The sequence below is a fragment of the Artibeus jamaicensis genome, unplaced genomic scaffold (assembly GCF_021234435.1).
Source record: "Artibeus jamaicensis isolate MK-2021 breed Jamaican fruit bat unplaced genomic scaffold, CSHL_Jam_final contig_519, whole genome shotgun sequence".
In the NCBI taxonomy this organism is placed as follows: Eukaryota; Metazoa; Chordata; class Mammalia; order Chiroptera; family Phyllostomidae; genus Artibeus; species Artibeus jamaicensis.
This window is the reverse complement of record NW_026521871.1, coordinates 1,735,051-1,754,517: the sequence shown is the minus strand read 5'-3', so window position 1 is coordinate 1,754,517 and position 19,467 is coordinate 1,735,051.

Genomic DNA, 19,467 nt, shown 5'->3' with positions numbered 1-19,467 from the left:
CCTCGCAATCCCAGGCTCGCTCAGGAGCGCACGCCTCCCCCTTCTCCCCTCCCAGTGCCTCCCGCTCTCCCTCCCGCAGGTCCCTCCCTCTCTCCCGGCATCCCCCCGCCCTCTGCGGCTTCCCCGGCGGTCCACCGGCCCTTCCCATAGCTCCCCGCACCGGCTGTGCCTACTTTCTCCGGGTCCCTGCCTCCCCACCGCCCCGCTGGGGCCAACTCCGGCCCACACCGGGGTCCGCCCCACTCCCAAAGGCTGGCCTCTCACCCTGTCTCAGAAGTTAGGGAACTCTACCACTTCAAGGCCCCCTGCTGCTGTAGCTGGGGATGGAGGGATGCAGGTTAAGTATTTTTAAGTCAAGGTACAATTCACATCCAGTAAAATTTACCCTTTTTAGTGAACAATTCTGCCAGTGTTGAGAAGTTCATACAGATCTGTAACCACCACCACCGCAATCAAGATATAGAGCAGTCCCATCACCCCTGAAAGAGACTTTTAAAAGTTTGTACTACACATGTAATCTGTTTAGTAGTCACTAAGTACTACTACTGGTAGATGTGGAGGAGGGGAAGGATGAAACATGCTAAGTGGAAGGTTCCTGGACTGTAGTAGATGCTCATTAAGTGACTTTCCAATGATTGAACGAATGCAAGCGTTGAGGGCCGGTGGCTACCTGCCCATTCTGTCCCCAGTACTAGTTAGCTAGTGATCTTCCCAAATTAACTGAACTCTCTGCTTCTGTGTCCTTCAGTAAAACAGATACAACAAGAGTCCTTATCTCACAGCCTTGATGAAGATGAGTTGGTGTACGACGTATAGTTGTTGTACATGTTATAACAAGCGCAAAGGAGGGAGGGGCTCATTAAAGATTAGCTGTTGGGGGAGAAAAGGTAAAAAGGTTGCAAGTCTGAGAGGTACAAGCCATGGTATCTACTTATCATTGATGTTTCAGCTCAAATATCACCTCCCCTGAGAGAAATTTCCTGATGCTTTATTGCAGCACCTCTCTCACATGAACACACACACACACACACACACACACAAACCCCACGTGAAGCATAGGTAGAAATGATCTTTTTACTTATTTCTTTGCCCTCACCTAATCTTGTCTGGTTCACCACTAGAATCTATGATGGCATCATCACACAGTAGGCACTCCATAAATATTTGTCAAAGGAAGAGATTCCTGTCATTGTAGAAAAGATCATTCCCTCAGCTTAGCATTTCTCGGCTTAACATCAGCAGTTGAGAAACTGAATTTGAGTGAAGAAAACCTGCTTGCCTGGGGTAACACAGCAAATGAGCGGCAAGGCCAGCTTAGTTATATCCCAGATTCCAAAGAACACAGTGGTACAGCTCCGACACACCTGTGTTGTGTTAGCTGATGATTGGCATTCAGTTGAACGCTAAGTAAGGTTTGGTTTGAGCTGCAGGCCAGAACTAGGATGAGGCCAGTGAGGTCTTCACCTTGGAGGCAAAGTTTTTGGGGACCCCCAAAAAACTCAGTAATCAAGATAAATAGTATCTTTATGCAATATTTTAAAGAATCATAATTAATGCAAACTATAGTCTATAGTCTATAATGAACAGAATATCAATACCATAAGTAAAGACAGGATCCTACCTTACACTCACATGTCTCTTCCTCACTCATCTCACCCTAATCTTCGTGCTGGTGAAAATGCTCCCAAGCTCAATGAATTAGAGGGTAGTTTCCCTGTACTACATTTCTCTGTTTACCCACCACCCTCTACCACCAGATGATACACTTGCAGAGAGTAAACATCACGGCTTAGTCATTCCTTGATTTTCCCAAGCCTAGGACAGGGTTTGGCTCATCTCAAATGCTCAACAAATGCTTGTTAAACGACAAAATAGAAGGCAGTAGCTTCTGCAGGCCTAGGGGCAGGAGGTGTTAGCAATGGAAACCCCAGGTTTTTATAAGTGCTGGTGCAGGATGCCTTCTCAGCGGAGCAACTGTTTTGAGCTCTGGGCTACACACAGCCCTAAGTATGGGTATTACCTATTTGTATTTTAATTATGAAAAATTTTACAAAAGGTCAGTAACAAAATCAGTGCATCACAAGTTTCTAACAGATGGCAGGAATGTATCTTGAGGAAGCAGCACCTTTTTCAAATCCCCTGCTAGTGGCAGTAGTCCTGTCCTACACCTCACTTCTGATAGATGTGGCTGGTGAAGGGTGCAACAATAGTGACATCCTTGGGGAACACAGTTGGAATGATCTGAGCATTTAACTTTTGTCCCTTTTCAAAGAGGAGTCTCCAAGAAGTTGTAAATCATCTCCACATGTTTGAACAAGCCACATGCATGCAACCCAGTTCCCACAAACAAGGTACCAAGAGTGTTTCCCTGGTGTCATCTGTAAAAAGCACCTGTTCCTGGGCAAGAACCCCTTGGTCTGTCTCCAAGCAGGAGCCACTTTGCCATGTATTTGTTTTCACCAGAGGCTCATGGAAGAGAAGCAGTTTCTTACTCACCTATTCAACCACCACTTTATCTTGCTTAGGAAGATAAAGCATAGTAACCCCAGAAGGAAAACACATTCCTGCCGTTAGCTAGGGGGGGGAGGGGCACTAGAGAATTTTGTTTTGCTTTGTCATAGACATCTTTGATGTATGTTTTTTCCTCATCTCTCAAAGCAATACAAATACTAACGGAACTTGAAGAAATGCTCATGCACAGCTATTGACATGGGAACATGCCTTTGCTATAATGTGAAGTGAAAAAAAACAGTATAGGCTGCTTGACTGTAATGAGACTTAAAATATGCACTAAGAAACTGAAAAGAAATACATAAAACACTAAAATTAGATTGGTGGTAAAGTGATAATTTTTTTTCTTTTTACCTTTAAAATGTATTTCCTATAATAAATGGGTTCATTTTATAATCATAAATGAGAAATTATTTATCTAAATTGAGACTTGTGCCCTTGTTCTTCTAACATCAAATCTGGACCATGGCAAGAAGCCGTATGTCTCCCTTCCTTTTAGTTTATACATGATTGTGTTCTGTATGTTGGCTTTTCTGTTTTTCTTAGATAAATCTTACTGTGAGGCTTCTGATGCTCAGTCCTCACACACCTGAAGCTAACCTTAGGATGTTCACATGGTACTGTTTAAAATAGAAAAGAAGAACACAGTACATCAATATGTCAAATAATGTCATTTGGTTCATTATCACTTTGTTATAATGTTCATGAGATGCCCTAGAAACTTAACTTTCGTTCATATCAATTAGCTTATGGTATAGATGGTTTCCTTACAAGTAGTTTTGCTTAAAGCCACAGAATCTGTGGATGGTGTTAAGTGAGGACCTACTGTATCTCAGTACAACCTTGCCCAAGTGCATATTTCTTTCTCTTACCTACTAGGAATAATTCTGAATATTGCAAAAGAGGTAAAGCTCCCTCACAACAGCCAACTTAGAAGCTTCATCAGAGCATTCTCCTAATAAGAAATCTACAAGTGGTACTCTGACAAAGGGTGCATAAAGCCACAGGTGATGAGGGGCTGACGGGGTGAATGGAGAGATGATTCTCTCTCAAGCATGGGATTATGGTGGACTTTTCTCCCTCTTCACAAGGCACACTCTTCTGTAGTCCACAGATTTTCTAGTATGAACATGAAGCCAATGTATATAATTAGGAAAAAAATCAGGAGCAAACTGGAATAAAGACATAGTGTTTATGGAATAAATATTCCACAGGGCATTACACTGTCTTAAATTTATAAACATACTCAAATATATTTAAAGCAAAAATATTTGAAATGACAGAAATACTACACTAAGCAGTATACATTCTTCTCTTTGAAAGGCCTTAGAATTCTGCAGAGATGTTGGCCCAGCTTATCCTAAAAATTAAATAACAGAAAAGCACAGATATGTGGTTAAAGGATAGTTATGACAGCATTGTTTGTAAGAGGAAAAAGAAAAATTACAAATGATCTAAGTACTTGACATTAGAAACCCTGCTAAATAAATAATAGTGCATACTTCCAATGGAATTCTCCCAAACATTACAAATATTCTTGTAGATTGTGTGGAAGTTTGTATGAATATTGTTCTATTTGGAAAGGAAGTTAAAAAGTAGTAATAGGAGTTCACATTTAGAAAATATTTTTGGTACTTGTCATACTTTCAAAAATATACATATAGACCTCTGGTGGAGGCACAGGTAAATATGGCTTGCCTCCTCACACAACCACATCAAAATTACAACTAAACTGTAGAACAACCAAGCTGTAGAACAACAAAATTACAAGTAAAGTGTAGAACAACACTAGGAACCATGCAAAACTGAGTTGAATGGAAGTCTGACAACTATGGAATTAAAGAAGAAGCCATCCATCCAAACTGGTAAGAGGGGCAGAGATGTGAGGATGTAGAATGGGCTGGTCCCACACCCACATGTGGTGGATAAAATCAGGAGGGATATCTCAAGAGGGAGGGGTCACAATCTCATACCAGACTCCCAAGCCTAGGGTGCCAGAGCCAGGAATATAAGTCCCCATAACTTCTGGCTGCAAAAACCAATGGGGATTGAGTCAGTGAAAGTAACTTCCGGAGTTCCAATCAGTTCTTCTTAAAAGGCCCATACGCACTTACTCAGACTCACTCCCTCCAAGCTCCAACATCAGGGTGGCAGCTTGAAAGGCACCAGTGGTATACAGGGAGAATATGAAGAGTCCAGCATCAGGGTAAGAGCTGGGGGACAGTTTTCTATCAGATAGAACTGCAGGCAGAGGCCCTTGTTCCTTTACTGAGGCATCCCCCCCCCCACAGAGCCACAGAGCCACAGAGCCAGCAGGCAGATGCACTGAGACTCCATCAACCTGACTCACACTGTTTGCCTTGCCCTGGTGACTCCCTGAGGCTTTATTCCATCCAATGTATGGGCCCACCCAAGCTGTTAACACTGACTTTCCCATATGAATGGCTTATCTTGGCTCCTGCTTTAGATCTTAAATCCTCTCATACAATCAATCGTTTGGCTTCAGTGAGCCCTGGTCCCCATACCCCTTGCTCAGTGGGCCCAGGCTCAGCACTAGCAGCAGCTGGCCTTGGTTCACGGCCTGGCCTCCTGGGTGGACACCTTTAAGTCCAGCACAAGTAGCAGCCATCAGCAAATTGATTTGTAGCTTATGTCAAGTGGCCCCAGACAGAACACAAGCAGTGGCTGACCTTGGCTTGCACCATCCAGGACAGGGCCCCCCAGAGACTGCTCTACCCAGTAGGCAGCTACAGACCACATCAGATCATCAACACCCAATCACGTCCACAAGCGACACACACAAGGGGTGGACTCACTGGGCTCCAGAGCCCTGCTGAACTAAGTTCTGCTCTGTGGAGTGAAGTTGGTGGCCAGTGTTTATAGCCAATCCTTGCAGCTGAATGGCCTGGGGAAATCCCTCACAATGACCTGCTAATAACACTCAAGGCTCAACTAAAAGAAGAATGTGTACTCATCCCACATGAGGGGTGCACCTTAAGTACACAGCTTGGGTGATAGGGGAGGCTGTGCCACTGGACCCTACAGGACACCTACTACATTAGGTCATGGTATCAAGACAAGGAGTAATATAGCAGCTCTACCTAATAAATAGAAACAAACAAAGGAAAGCTGCCAAAATGAGGAGACAAAGAAATATGGCCCAAATGAAAGAACAGAACAAAACTCCAGAAAAAGAACTAAACAAAATGGAGATAAGCAATCTATCAGATGCAGACTTCAAAACACTGGTTATATGGATGCTCAAGGAACTTAGTGAGGACTTCAATAGCATAAAAAACTTCCAGTCAGAAATGAAGGATACACTAATTAAAATAAAGAAGAATTTATAAGGAAACAACAGTAGAGTGGATGAAGCTGAGAATAAAATCAATAATTTGGAACATGAAGAAGCAAAAAACAACCAATCAGAACAAGAAGAAGAAATAAGAATAAAAATAAAAATAAAAACAAAAACAAAACCTAGGATAGTGTGAGGAGCACAAAACGTCCCAAACAAGAAGAATGCAAACAGGCCCACTCCAAGACTCATCATAATTAAATGCAAAGGTTCAAAATAAAGACAGAATCTTAAAAGCAGTAAGAAAAAAGCAGTTAATTACCTAAAGGGGAGTTCCCATAAGACTGTCAGCCAATTTCTCAAAAGAAACTTTGCAGGCTATAAGGGATCGGTGAGAAATATTCAGGGAAGTTAAAGAGCTTCCCAGACAAGAAAAATCCAAAGGAGTTCATTATCATCAAACCACTATTACATAAAATGTTAACAGAACTCATTTAAAAAAAAAGATCAAAACTGTGAACAGAAAAATGTCAGTTAAAAACATATCTATCAACAATTGAGTCTCAAAAACAAACTAAGCAAACAAGCAGAACAGAGAATCATGGATATGGAGAGTGTTTTGATGGTTGCCAGATGGGAGGGGGATTTGGAGGAGTGCATGAAGAGGTGAGGAGATCAAGGTGTACAAATTGGTAGTTAGAGAATAGCCACGGGGATGTAAAGTACAGTATAGAAAATGCAGCAGCCAAAGAACTTACATGCATGATCCATGGACATGAACAATGGTGTGAGGATTGCCTGAGGAAGTGGGAGTGCTGGGTGGAGGATGGCAAAAGGGGAAATATTGGGACAACCATAATAGCATAACCAATAACATATAATTTAAAAATACATATATTTAAATATTAAAAAGTCCAGTCTAAAATAAAACTATTACAGCCTATGATCAATTGTTTTGGGGTTTGAATTTCAAGTGAGTTATTAGTTTCCCTTTTGCTCAGCTATTTTTTTAATTTTTAAACGTGTATTCTTTGTATAATGAATGAAAATAAAATATAAATGTATATATAATTATTTGACTTTTTAATGTTCTGAAAGACTTAGAATATACTAAGTACTAGAATATACAGATGACTTGTTTTTTTTCTTATCTATCCAGAATTTCTATAAGAAGTTTGTATTGGTTTAATTAAGAAACTCTTTTAAATTTGAAAATATAAAATAAAAATACAATATTTTATTAGAATGTATTAAATATACATTAAGATAAAAATAATATTTTAATAAGCATAAATAATCATCTTGTAAGACAAACTCTAGTATTTTTTAGAAGGAGAAATTTAAGGTGTTATTTTTTTTGCAATTTTGTAAGTTTTTTTCCCTATGACACATTTTTTGTAATAAGAGAAAAATGTTTTTTTCTTTTCTAATTTTTTACAATAGGCATGTGAAGACTTTATATAGTGTGCTCCTCATTTTCCCAGTTCCCCTATAAAAGCACAGATGCAAAGGTAACTTTTTAGTAATCCCTTACACTTATATGACAGTTTACTGTTCTCAAAGTACATTTATAGGCAACGTAGTGGAACCCCAAGGGTCATAGGAAGGTCAGAGAGGAAACAAAGGTCACTGAGGTGTGGGATTTGCCTGACATCCTGTGTCTTGAGAGAGGTGGTTCCAGAAGGAATGAAACGCAGCTTTGTAGCTCCAGATTTTCAGGATCCTTTACTGCCTTTGGGGATAGCTTTCAACTAAAGAGCACACTCTCTGTTTCTCTTTCTCTTACACACACATACAAACAGAAGTGTTCGCGGTGACCTGTGTGCCTTGGGGTGGGAGCTAAGTACACCCAAGTGGGCACCTTTGAATGTAGTCACAGGTGCACTTGCAGGACCAGCTTGGGTCTGAGTGAACAGTGAATGTCCTTCCTCCTCAACTACCTTATTTCTCCACATTTCCCAACCTGTCCTCCACCCTGCCTGTTCTTTGGGCTTCCCCTTTCCCTAGCTCTCAAGTCTTTATCATATTTTTTGTTACCTAGCCAGGGCTTGCTGCTCAACACGCACAGAAGCCAGTACTATGACATCAGTTCTTGAGAAAAGAAAGAGCTTTTATTGCTGAGTCAACCTGCAGGTGACAGGAGCCACCAGTGTTCAGTGTTTGGGTGGGATTTCAAGGGGTATCAGCACCAGCTCTTCCTGGACAACAGATCCTTCGCTTCTGAAAGCATTCTGGCATTAAGGTTCTGGTCATGTCCTGGTCCCTTGATTCTGCTGTGGAGACAGTTAAAGGTTCACAAGAGTTAGTTTCGAGTGATATAACTTTGGTTCTGTGCCTTGTTAGAAACAGGATAGAACCACTTTCAGCTGGTTGGGCAGTTACAAACCCTGAGGGGCAGCAACTGCTCTATCCACTTCCTGCTGCTAAGAGGACAAAGTAAGTGAGGACTAGGACTATAGAAGCAAATATCACAACTGAAAAGTAAAAAATGGTTCAAACCTACTCAATAGCAAGTTAGGATAGATAATTCAGGTCTATACAGGCCTAGTGCAGACTCTTGAGAGGAAGCAGTCTTCTTTCTAGCTGTCTGTGTCTTCTCTTCTTGGCCAGGGGGGGTCTGTTGTTCTATCTCTTTTGAAAAGTAACTAACTAGAAGGACTTCACAGGCTCCATTCCATGTAGGTTGTCACTGACTGTCAGTGTTGATTTTTCCAAGTCTCAAGGGCCAGATAAAGCAGCACCTAAAGATGGCACACATTTTATAGCATCTAATTTTCTTACAATATGGTTGAGGAAGGGTCTCTCATATAAAACATTTCATACAGGCTCAATTGGAGCTTTCTTCTAGGGGCTACTCTCATCCTAAACAGGGCAGCTGATAGAACCTTATTGCAAGTTAGGTTGGTTTCTTGTCATTTATCTTTTAAGTCTTTCCCGTAGACTGAGACCTCCATGGAGCAAGGAATTCTGACTGTATTCCAAGGGCCTCAAGTGCTTCCCATGTCGCCTTGGCTATGACTTCCCCAAACACAGTGTGGGCATTTTAAAATCCTTGTGGGAGTACCATCAAGGACTATTATTGTTTCGTGTTAGTCTTTGGGTCATCCCATTCAAAGGCAAAGAGTTCCTAGTATTCAGGATTTAGGGGTACACAGTAAAAGGCATCTTTTCAGTCCAGAACTGTAAACCAGCAAAAGTCTCCAGATAAAATTGTAAGCACCAGTGTATGTCTACGATTTGGTTAATGGCTCTAAAGGAGTCCCCAGGTCCCATTGTTCTTGGTCTGTGAGCATGGTATCTGTTGGGACATTTTGGAGTAAGTATCTTTTCCTTCTGGCCAAAGAAGGTTGGGACACACTCATTTCCAGAGTCCTTCATATCTTTGAAAGGCACATCGTTGTGGTCCAAGAGATGGATGGCCTTTTCAGCCTTGTTGTGGGTCCTGAGTTTTTATCCATGTTCATTTGTTCTTTCCTAAGACATCATTTTTGGTCTTGACTGGTCGTGGCAGAGGGCTGCAGCCAGCAGAGCAGCTTTTTGTCTCACACCATGTAGCTTCTGCCTTTCCTGAATTTGATCTTGGCTATTACACACGTTAAACGCAATCTCAACCAATTGAACACTGTCAGCCTCAGTCCCCCTTCTAGGTTTTGTAGATTTTTTTTTTGTTGTTCTTCTATCTGGAGCACTCTGGTTGATAAAGTTCATATTAACTACTCTGGTGTTATTTGGATGTTGCAGATCAGTATTGGTATATTGTTGGAAGTCCTTAAAAATGCTTTCAAGGAATGTGGGTGGTTCCTCCTTGGGCCCCTGTTGTACTTCCTGGATCTTGTCCAGATTCTTTGCTTTTGGGATCCCTTTGTGAAGTCCTTATAGTGGTTTAACTTTGCTCAGTCTCCTGCATCACTGGGTTCCCACCCTGATTCTGTTCCAGAGATGCTCTGCATGGCTGGGGTCCTGATTGGATTGTTTGGTTATAATTCATGGAGCCTCCTGGCTTCATGGTGGGCCTTCTCTAATACCATCCTACATTCCTCCAGAGTGAGGAAGGTATTCATGTGGTCCTAGAAGTCAGCCAGTTAGGATGATGAGTAGCAAAAGTAGAGGTGAAGAGATTTTCCATATCATTAGGACCATCTCATTAGGATGGCATGTTATTCTTACAATCATCTAAATCAGAGTGAGACAAGGGAGAGTGCACATATGTAAATCTTCTGGGTTGACCATGGTCATCTACACCTGCAGGGGCTTGTCTCAACGGACATTGCCCTACCTGAGGCAGAGTAATCCCAGGGCTGAACTGAGCCCTCTGGTGAGTACATGGAAGGGAAAACTTCCCTTCTGACTATTTGGCATAAGGGTACAGGGCTGGACCACAGCCCTTGGAGGATTGTTGGTGGAAGCCTTGGCTCACAGGAATCCCTACTCTGCACTCAGGGAATCATAAGGGGAGGGCTGAAAAAGAAGCCTGATGTAGTAAATCAAGATCATCATTTGGCTCTGACTTAGGCAAGACAGGCTTTTTCTGGTATGGGGCTTCTGAACCATAATTTAACATCTGTTTTTTAAATTTTTATTCTGATATAAATACATAAATGATCATACGTATGGGATTTAGTTTCATTTCCCCTCCCTTTTGCAAAGTAACTCTAATTGTGAAATAGTAATATAGGTTAAGGGCCCATTTTCAGGCCATTTTTCCTGACTCTAACTGATATTGGGGCCAGGTGGTGTTAAAAAGCAAACCATTCTTCTTTTACTACACAAATGGAAAATACACTGCAGGCCGAATCCGGCCCTCCACTCTGTTTTATCTGGCCTGGCACCTTGTTTCTACCCGGCAGCAGCACTGAACACTTGCTTAACTGTCAAGGAGAAGTTACATTTATATAGTCCTAAAATTTGAAGGGCTGAATTACACTAGGCCCTTTGAAGGCAACTGTGAGGCTGATGTGGCCCCTGGTGGAAATGAGTTTGACACCCCTGGACTAGGTTCATAGCTAAATACTGATCAATTTTAAAGAATATATACCAAAAGATTGCAGTCAGGTTAACTATTAGTGTTCCATATTTTGAAAGGTGTCTTAGGATTATCAGAGCAAAAATAACAAGGGGCAGATTCAATAAAGTTTTACTGTGGTCCTCCATCGTTACCCCTTATTAACCAATTCTTAACAGATAGTATAATCAGACATAGACAAACAAAGACATCCCAAGCCTTGGGACTCTAATCCGAGGTTCAGCACTCTAACCCAATCCTTTGAGTACCTAAGTAACTATAATTATGTTGTATCTCGTAAGGTGGGATTTTAGCCCACACTGTATTTCTGGGACCCAAACTCAAGGTTCAGGATCCTAACCTGACAAAACCTCCCCAGGGTGGAGCTCTAACCCACAATTCTGATGAGGCTATTAGACATTTTAGGCACAAGTATGTTTTAATGAGGTTATTCACCCAAAAGAATTTGATCCAGAAGCTGTTTCTTTTCCCAAAAGTGAAAGTGCTGCCAAAGAGCCTGTAGCACCACAGCTCAGGATCGGAAGCAGAACCGAGCGGCCAGCAGCCGAGGCTGTAGAAGAAATGCTCTAGGTGGCCACACAGCATCCAACACCAGGGCTCACGTCCTGCTGGAGGCTACAGTCCCTCAGGCAGGCGGTCACCAAATCAAAACCCTTTGTGGTCACCAAAAGGGCTGCTGCCTGAAGCACACAGATGGCACCAGCTTTTGAGAAAAGAAAGAGCTTTTATCGCTGGGTCAACCTGCAGGAGACAAGAGGTGCCATTTAAATCTGCTTCCCTGATCCCGGGTATGGGGTAGGATTTTAAGGGATTTTAGTACCATAGCTTCCTTCACAATGGACCCTCTACTTCTGCAAGGGTTTTGGTATTCAGATTCTGGTGGTGTCCTGGTCCTTTGGTTCCACTGTGGGGAAGAGTTAAGGGTTCATGAATATTACTCATGAGTAGTGTAACTTTGGTTCTGGGTCTTTTTAAATATAGGACAGGGCCAGTTTGAGCTTGTTCAGTGGTTACAATTTTCCTGTAGTGCCTTCTGGGAAATGAGTAGAAACCATAAAAAGGAGAGAGACTAGAGCTTCCTGGCACTCCTTTCCCCCGTTGTCCTAATCTGTGTGCTTAAGAAGAATCATACCTACAAGGCTATTGATTTGGCACAAGGAACTGATATTTCTTCTCAGTCCTAGCTCAAAAATAAATATTTGCTCCCTCCCTTTTTCTCTCCTTCTCTGTCTTTCTCCCTCTTCCCCTTCCTCAATCTCCCTCTCTCAGTCCCTCCATATCCCCCCCACCCTCTCTCTCTCTGCTGCAATGGACTCTTTGTCTCACAAAGACGCAATTACTCAGCAACTCTCAACTTTTCTATGCTTGTATAATAGTCCTCCCTGAACCCCAACCATCCAAAGTTTTGCTTTCCATGGTATCTGTTAACTGCAGTCAACCTCAGGCTAAAAACGGTAAATGGAAAATTGCAGAAATAAACAATGCATAAGTTTTTATGTCATGCAATTCTGAGTAGTGTGATGAAATCTCACACTTTTCCACTCTATCCAGACCAGGACACAAATTGTCCCTTTGTCCAGTGTGTCCACTTTGTATACACCAACCATCCATTAGTCACTTAGTAGCCGGCTTGACTATCAGAATGGTTATCAGAGATAGAGAGAGAGAGACTGCATTCACGTAACTTTTATTACAGTGTGTATTTTTATAGTTATGTTTTTTATTATTACTTGTTGTTGATCTCTTACTCATAAATTAAATTGTATTATAGATATGTATGTATAGGATAAACATAGCATATATAAGATTTGGTATTATCTCACATTTCAGGCATCTTCTGGATGTCTTTGAACATATGCCCTGAAGATAAGAGGGAACTGCTGTACTTTCTGGTGGTAAAATTTTGGAGGGCTCACTTGAAGGGATTAAAATACTCAAGACTAAATAGGTCAGCAGTCGGTTGCTACTATTATGTAAGAATTGTGTGTCCATTTCACTTGCCCTTTAGCATTAAGCAGTTTGGATAGAATAGTGTGTCTCAAATTTAGCTAAATATTAGAAACAATTTGGGAAAATTTTTAAGAATCCCAATGCCCATGTCAATTAAATCAGAACCTCTGGGAATGTGATCCAGGCATTAGCATTTTAAGAACTCCCCCTGTGATTTCAACATGCAGTCACAAAACAAAACCATTGACTGTGTCTCTTCAGGCAAAGGCTTCTCCTATCCAGCTTCGTTGGCTGTGACTTCTTCCTTCTGGAAGTTGTACCCAAATCTGCACATCCATCAGAATAAATTGCTCAACATCCAGGTTCCAATTTCTAACATAGGGGGTGGGTCCAAGTTTCTAAAGGGCCTTGTGTTTACTATGCCTGGGTCTGGGCAGCCAAATGCAAAGCAGCTGGGACAGACCTAAACTTTGATCCCTGGGAATAAAGACTGGGGTGGAGGTGGGGGGTGGCAATGGAGAAGAACCCCCTTGTTGACTTGGCACACGGGCACAGGGGAGAGATGCGTCTAATGGGAATTGCTCAAGGGAAATGTTGTGCAGTGCTTCGTGCAGCCCCCACCCCAAGATATAAGGAATCTTCGGTAAAACCACAATATTTACAGATGTTTGGCATGCCTAAATTTCAGAAGGGGGCTGAGGTTTGAAACAAGGCTGACAAAGGGCCAACTCTGAGCTGGCTTCTGGAGACAAGTGTCAGCCCACACCTGGGTTTCAAGAGTATAAACTCAATCACAGTAAAACTAACTATGCTCATTGGTCAGAATCTGTTGGAGCACTGGTGCTGGCTCATGGCACACTCATGGATACCTACTGGACTGAGGCCTGGTGAGTGCTGTCAGCCAAGGCTGATTCTGTGCTCCAATATGTATTGTTCAGTATCCTCTGTGAGCAATGAATATAATCAAATTCACAATGTCAATGGAAAAAAAAAGAGCCTCTAATTCCAATAAACGGCATGGACTTCACATCTCCTATTTACCCTTGGATTCTCAACAGGTAAACTGCTTCAAAGACCCAAGTTAAGTTATCATTTCAGGTAAGGCAAGTTTAGTGTTTTTCTAATGGATCTGAGTTTTCAAGGTTTCAACCAGTTGGCTTTTCTTACCGCCAATTCTCTTGAGGCTTTTTTTTCCTAAACCACCAACCCCCCAAACCATACCTGATGTAATATCTTGCTAAGACCCTGTCCTGATTCTTTCCAGCTGGGAAAGTTGCCTCTTTCATCTAGTCCAGCAGTTCTCAGGAATGGCTGAATATAAGAATAAGCTGGAGGGTTAATTAACCCTCCATAAGCTGTGGGCTTAATTAACACATAAGCCCACATCCTCATAATCGAACCTCCTTAAAGCCTCTCTGTGGTGTGCCCACAGCAGAGGTTGGAATTATATGCTCCAAATTCTCAGGTCTCCCAAGGTCCTTGCTCTTCATGAAGCTTTGTCCTAAATGCCTCCTTAGATATCCTTGCTATAAGTCTGTGGGATAGGGTTATTATTATCCCCAAATGAAAGAAAACAAGGCTCAGAGAAGTGAAATGACTTACTTAAGCTGGTGAGTGACAAATTCAAGATTTTGGTAGAGGTCTGTTTGATTCCAAAGTTGGTTCTCTTTACAGTAAAAGAGGTGTGACATGTTTTACTGCGAAGTGGGTGGGCACACAGAGTAGGTGAGATGGCTCCTGCCATCCTAATCCTTCCTGCTTTGCATGAAAACATTAGGCGCTCTCTCTACTGACTCAGCAAGACCAGTTATCCTACTGCAGCAGTAAGTCGTCTTCTTACCTGGGAAATGACCAAAGGGGACTTTAGAGTTCTGTTCTCGGCAATGCTGAGACCCTCTGGAGAGCATGGTTTGTTTGCCTTCTTCCTGGCAAACCCTCCTGGACATGGAGCTCATTTCCTCTTCAGCACAGAATCCAATCTCTTGAGTATTAAAAGTTATATTTTCCTTTCATGTTCTCTTTTCATAAGCCAAAAATCATCAAACCAGATGGTCCTTTCTCTGTCATGTATTAGACGTGTACAGTTTTAAATGGTTGTAAAAAACAATCGGAACTCTTGTCAAATGGAACGGAGCCCTCCTACCTAGCTTAAAGTTGAGGTCAGTGTGGCCATGTTGCTGAATGAAGCTCCTTGTATCTGAACCATGAAGTCACCTGTCCATCTTTTAAACAGGATCCTCAATGCAACAAACTAGGTTGAAAACAAAAATCTCAGCAGAGGTCCTTGCATGGGGTAACTGAGGACATGGCTCCTCCACAATCCTAGAGAACAGGTGGCTGCCTGGCCAGCAGCTATAAGGAATAAGGAAAACAGTCTGTATCTGGATGTCCCAGCCCTCTCAAGACCCTGTCTCAAGGCTCCTGTGTTTATCACAAAAGTGTAGAATTTTCCCATGCTACTCCCGCCGCAACAAGGCAGAGGTGGGATGCAGTTGCTCTCACCCGGTCTGCCACCATCAGTGCTCTTCCCTGGAACGTAGATAATACATGACATGTCCACAGCATTTCTGTGTATGCTGGTCCTCTGTGTGGTTTTTTGGGGGGAATATCATGAACACAAATGCAAACATAAGTACAGCTTCCTGGTTCGGAGCCCCTGTGTTACTACTGGCATAGTTGGCAGGATATTCCAGAACACACCCCTGCTGACAACACGCTGAGTGGGGGAACTTCAGGGGAAATCCTGGGAAGAGTGGGAGGAATCCTGGGGGGGCTCATCAGTTCAATGAGGTCAGAAGCCTACTGGGGGTACAACCCCAACAACCCCCTGGGCCTTGTAGAAGTTTGAAAGGGGGCAGAAAAATGCTGCCACTAGGGGAAGAGGAAGAAGTGGCTAAAGTGAAAGTACAGTAGTTAGAGGATAAGCTTAAGTTAGAGAGGAAAATGAGGAGATGAGATTCTAAGGGTAGTCTCAGTCCCTCCTTTCAGAAGATTTAGTTTGAGAGTATTCATCTGTTTAAACTTTGTCTTTGCTTTAGATATTGTTATTGCTTCTATTTTGAAAGGAGTGACTTGGTCTAGATCTCAAATTGTATTGCCCAAGTTCTGGTAAATGGGATAAGATCTCTAATGTGCAAGCTTTTATGTTGTTACATTGTCAGCATTCTACTGAGAAAGGATTTAAATCAATGGCTTAAAGAGGGGAAAAGATCTCACTCCTCTCTCAGACAGTAAAACTCAGAAAAGAAAGGAAAAATGAGTCTTTTAAACACTTTGAGTTTTCCTTTTGGAGGCCCAGATATTTCCTCCATCTTTTTTTCAGTCTCTGTAAAAGTTGTGAAGAACACTAGATAACGAGACAGCTTACTTCTGAGCACACTAAAGGAATGCAACAATCACCAGGCAAAAAATGTGAGTATATTTGCTCACGAGGGGAAAAACTATTTCTGAAAACTATAAAATATATTTATAAATTTGTCAATCTAAAGAATGCTAATTACTTACTTTTAATTGGCACTAAAAATTGGGTATTCTCAGTGGGGAAAGAATATATAGTATTGGTAATAAGATATGTAAATATGGCAATATATTTTGAAGGAAATAGAATTAAAAGTAAATTGTTCTAATTTCTGTATGAGTTAAAAGTGCAAACCAAAGGGGACTAGGAGAAGAAGGATTCCGTACAGGGAAGAAGTAAAAAGACGAGCAGATGATAAAATCTTGTGCTTCTCTACAAAAATTGGTCATTCAAAGTATGTGTGTCCTCTTTATGTTTAGTCCTCATGTATATGGCCTATATGTGATATGTGTTCATCTGTGTATTACATGTGGTATGTTTTCTGCCTCTGGATGGCATAACTAGGGGGTACTATTTTATTGGCCTAAAGAAATTAAATACTGATATAAAATAAATAGGATTCTGTGGTTTAGACAAACTATTTAATATCAAAGCCAGTTTTAAATTTGATTAATATCTTTTAAAGGTTATTACAATAAAAATGTGTTGTTTTATAAAAAGTCTATGTTCTAGCATTTTGGCTAAGTTTGTTTGACGACCTTCCCAAAGCTTAAATTTTAAGAGACTTTTTACTTGAGAAATGACTTTAGGGTATTTTCATGTGTCCCTGGAATATGTCAAAGATTTATTCTCCCTCTTTTAGAAAAAAGAAGTTTCTTAAACGGATATTTTATTTATTATGCTATTACAGTTGTCCCATTTTTTCCTCCCCTTTATCCCCTTCTACCTTGCACCCCACTCCCTCCAGCGCCACCCCCCACTTAGTCCATGAGTTGTACATATAAGTTCTTTGGCTACTCCACTTCCTATACTACTCTTATCCTCCTGCTGTCTATTTATACCTACCAATTATACTTCTTATTCCCTATACCTTTTCCCCCATTCTTCCCCCTCCCTCTCCCTACTGATAACTCTCCATGTGATCTCCACTTCTGTGATTCTGTTCCTGTTCTAGTTGTTTGCTTAGTTTGTTTTTCTTTTTGTTGTTTGGGTTTAGTTGCTGATAGTTGTGAATCTGTTGTAATTTTACTGTTCGTAGTTTTGATCTTCTTTTTCTTAGATCTAAGTCCCTTTCACATTTCATATGATAAGGGCTTGGCGATGCTGAATTCCTTTAACTTGACCTTATCTGGGAAGCACTTTATCTACCCTTCCATTCTAAATGAAAGCTTTGCTGGATAGAGCAATCTTGGATGTAGGTCTTTGGATTTTCATGAATACTTCTTTCCAGCCCCTTTTTGCCTGTAAGGTCTCTTTTGAGAAATCAGCTGACAGTCTCATGGGAACTCCTTTGTGGGTAACTCTCTCCTTTTCTCTTGCTGCTTTTAAGATTCTCCCCTTCTCTTTAATTTTGGGTAATGTAATTATGATGTTCCTTGGTGTGTACTTCCTTGGGTCCAACTTCTTTGGGACTCTCTGAGCTTCCTGGACTTCCTGGAAATCTATTTCCCTTGCCACATTGGGGAAGTTCTCCTTCATTGTATTTTCAAATAATTTTTCAATTTCTTGCTCTTCCTCTTCTCCTTCTGGCACCCCTATGATTTTGAATATGGAATGTTTAAAGTTGTCCCAGAGGTTCCTAGGCCTCTCTTCAATTTTATGAATTCTTGTTTCTTCAGTCTATTTTGATTAAATGTTTCTTCCTTCTGATCCAAACCGTTGATTTGAGTCCCTATTTCCTTCCCATCACTGTTGGTTCTGTGTACATTTTCCTTTAGTTCACTTTTCATAACCTTCACTTTTCCCTCTATTTTGCAATCATACTCAACCAATTCTGTGAGCATCTTGATTACCAGTATATTGAACTGTGCATCTGAGAAGTTGGCTATCTCTTTGTCACTTAGTTGCATTTTCTCTGGAGCTTTGATTTGTTCTTTCATTTGGGCCATATTTCTTTGTCTCAGTGCACCTGTTACATTGTATAAGACAGAGCCTTAGTTATTCACCAGGGCTGGGCAAGACACTTTGCTATAGTGCTGTGGTGCTATACATGGGGGAGAGGAAATAATGCTATTTACTTGGCTCTCACTCCACTTTCAGTCATTTCCCTCACTACCCACAAGAGAATTGGGCCCTTCTGATGCTAATTCCTGGGTGGGTGGGCTTGCGTACATTCTAGGACCCTGTGGGTCTCTCCAAAAGACTCCCCTGTGAGGCTGAGAGTTTCTCCTGCATGCAGTCCCCACAAGTTTTTACATCCAAAGGTTTGGAGGCTTTATTTCCCTGTGATGGAATCCTGGGTTGTGTGGTCTGTCTCACTCCCCAGTTGTTCCTCCTGGCTTATCCTTATGGCAATGTGGGACTGCCTGGTCCACTAAGTCACTGCCTTGCTACATGTCCTTTCTGCTCCAGCTGCCCATCTCCACTCCTCCTGCCGGGCTGGATGAATGTTTTCTCTTTAACTCCTTGGTTGTCAGACTTCCATACAGTTCAATTTTCTGACAGTTCTGGTTGTTTTTGTTTTTCATTGTGTTGTTGTCTTGTTATGGTTGTTCAAGGAAGCAAAGTGTATCTACCTATGTCTCTATCTTGGCCAGAAGTTTGAAAAAAGAAGTTTATGAGTTAATTAGGCCTATTTAATATGCTAAAAGTACATGGGATGCTTTGTCAAATAAAGATATAATAAGTATATTCTATTTGTATCCATTCTAGAGATTATATAAAACTGTCAAAGATTCTGCGAAGTTCTCATATACTTTCATTTGTAATTTTAGTTATCTTAAAATGTTATTACAGGAAAGCAAATTCCTTTGTCAATTACATTATATTCAGATCTACAACCATGTATGTCATTTTAAGTTTTGTCATTTATAAATAGTCGTTCTTACTCTGATGCATTTGCAAAAATATATCATGTCTCTGGAGAGATTCATGGAGAGAACTGACTTGTTTTGAATTGCATGTTTCTGGAAATAGATTTTCAGATCATACCTTTGAACCGAGTGAAGATTGGGGGAGTTCTGTGCAGTAACTGGAGATGATCGCCATGGGCAAAACTGATTATGGAACACAATGAAGATAATTGTTGCTTTTATACCTTTTTGTTGAAAAACGTTGATAATTTTTAACCTATTTTTTAGACGTAAGAAAACTTTCTCTTTTTTTTTTAGAAAACTTTCTTTTTCTTAAAGCAATTTTGTAAATTATACTTTCATAAGTAATACCGAG